This window comes from Bison bison, unplaced genomic scaffold, assembly GCF_000754665.1.
Source record: "Bison bison bison isolate TAMUID 2011002044 unplaced genomic scaffold, Bison_UMD1.0 scf7180017864259, whole genome shotgun sequence".
Taxonomy (NCBI): Eukaryota; Metazoa; Chordata; class Mammalia; order Artiodactyla; family Bovidae; genus Bison; species Bison bison.
In genome coordinates this window covers 5601677-5604287 of record NW_011494831.1, presented here as the reverse complement: position 1 = coordinate 5604287, position 2611 = coordinate 5601677, and the positions used below count along the sequence as shown (strand labels likewise).

At 34.3% G+C, this 2611-nt stretch overlaps 1 pseudogene; it reads left to right on the top strand.

Annotated features, from left to right (window-relative positions):
• Positions 1-432: 432 nt before the first annotated feature.
• LOC104994457 lies at positions 433-1085 on the top strand (annotated as a pseudogene).
• The last annotated feature ends 1526 nt before the right edge of the window (positions 1086-2611 follow it).

Below are 2611 nucleotides of genomic sequence, written 5' to 3'. Positions count from 1 at the left end.
ATACAATTTTAAAAGTCAATTATATCTCAATGAAGCTGGAAAAAATAAAATAGCAAATATTTAGCCCATGCTTGGGTGTTAAAATTATTAGGTATAAAATGAGAGGCTGCATATATTTCAAATACTTAAATATTACATCTAAAAACTAAAGACTCAAAGATTCCAATTTAAAGTTAAAAAAAAACAAGCAAGATACAATATTTTGTGTAGATAAATTTTACATTATGCATTTAATGTGAACTGTTGGCAATTCTCATTGTTCCCACAACCACAAAAAGTCTCGTTTTTGTATGATTTTATACAAAACAACCAATCAACTGAATTCAAAGTTGAAAACATTTTATGTAAGTATATTTTACTCCTGACATTTTAAAGGATCTATTTATGGAGTAAACGTTTCACTTTAAAATTAGTTCCCTGCTTTTTTCCCCGCATCTACTGCGAGAATGAAGACCATTCTCAGCAACCAGACTGTCGACATCCCGAAGACCATTCTCAGCAACCAGACTGTCGACATCCCAGAAAATGTCGACGTTAACTTGAAGGGACGAACAGTTATTGTGAAGGGCCCCAGAGGCACCCTGCGGAGGGACTTCAATCACATCAATGTAGAACTCAGTCTCCTTGGAAAGAAAAAGAAGAAGCTCCATGTTGACAAATGGTGGGGAAACAGAAAGGAACCGGCCACTGTTCTCACAATCTGTAGTCACGTACAGAACATGATCAAGGGTGTTAAACTGGGCTTCCGTTACAAGATGAGGTCGGTGTATGCCCACTTCCCCATCAACGTTGTTATTCAGGAGAATGGTTCTCTTGTGGAAATCTGAAATTTTGGGGGTGAAAAATACATACGCAGGGTTCGAATGAGGCCAGGGGTTGCCTGTTCAGTATCTCAAGCCCAGAAAAATGAGTTGATTCTTGAAGGAAATGACATTGAACTTGTGTCAAATTCAGCTGCTTTGATTCAGCAAGCCACCACAGTTAAAAACAAGGATATCAGAAAATTTTTGGATGGTATCTATGTTTCTGAAAAAGGAACAGTTCAGCAGGCTGATGAATAAGATCTCAGTAATCCTGCTGCAGAAACAAGATAGCAGATGGTTCTATGGACTCAGTTGTGATATTTTAAAGAGACAATGAAACTCTTGATTTGAAAAAATAAAAAAATTTTAAAAAATAAAATAAAATTAGTTCCCTTTGCAATTTTTTTACCACAACCAGGGCTACACTCACAGGTCTGGCTTCTAATTCTGTGAAATTGCCTACAATTAAAGTGTTAAATTAGACTATAAGATAAATTGGCAGTTAAACTGAATAAAGTTTAACATGTATGTTTGTAATTAAGGGCTGTAACAGAGAAATTTTAAATCTGATGAAAGTAATATAAGCATAGAACCTAGGGACTTCTGTAAATGGAGAACCTCCATTATTCCCTAAATGTCAATGGACCCCAGACTAAACCCACAGTTAAATAGGAAAAAGACATATAGATGTCTGTATAAAAGACTATGTACTGAATCTGGAAAAATTACCAGGTACAATCCTAGGCACTTTATATATTTTATTTAATCCTCAAAATAATTTCTGTAAAATATAGTAGTATCACTACTTTATGTTTGTTGCTGTTCAGTCACTAAATTGTGCCTGACATTTTGAGACCCCATGGACTGCAGCATGCCAAGATCCCCTGTTTTCCATTATCTCCTGGAGTTTTCTCAAATTTATGTCCATTGAGTTGTTGATGTGCTTTATAGATAACAAAATTACAGTTAAGAGAGTAAATGACACAGGTAGTATCACACAACCTAAAAAGATAAAATCTGACAGTCTTTCAATCATACTATTTTGCTAACAATTTTTCTAGATTATATGAATACTAATGGAAAACCATAATCTGAATTTATACCCCTTTGCTTTGTACTTTACCTTAATAGCACCAATTTTTTCTATAAGGCACATTTCATAAAATAGACTACACTGGAACTCACAATGGGTCCAATTTCCCATCCCTACTCCCAAGACAGTATTTAAACCATATTAACTAGATTATTGTGTTTTTAGACATTTCTTATCTATCCTCAAGATTCTTAGAGCAAATATAAATGAAAAAGACACTAATGCATTTGAAGTCATTTTAAGTACACTGTAAAAGTCAGCAGTCACTCAACAATAAGTTTTGTTTTCTGTTTTAAACTATGAACTACCTATTTGCATTCCCAGGATCTTAAAAGAAAAAACAAAACAGGATTGTTCAGCAATGAAGAGTTTATAACTTTAAGCTTTTTAAAAAAATGTTAACAACCTCTTACATGTTTTCATAAACACCATACTCGAGGCGAACTAATTCTCAGGGAATAAGCACTTAGGTCTTTAATAAAGATGGAAATTATCTTGTCAGCCAGGTCCTAGCATTCACCTATTAAAATGAACCGTGACTGGGTCTTTACCTTTCTGATAAACTAAGCAGCAACCTGGATTTCAAACTCTTTCCATCCTCCCATTGAAAACTGATGATTACATGCTGAATGATAACAGCATTTGCAGCTTAATTGAAACAACATATACTTCTCTTCAACCCTACATGTTGCATTGTAATTTGAATGCATTCATC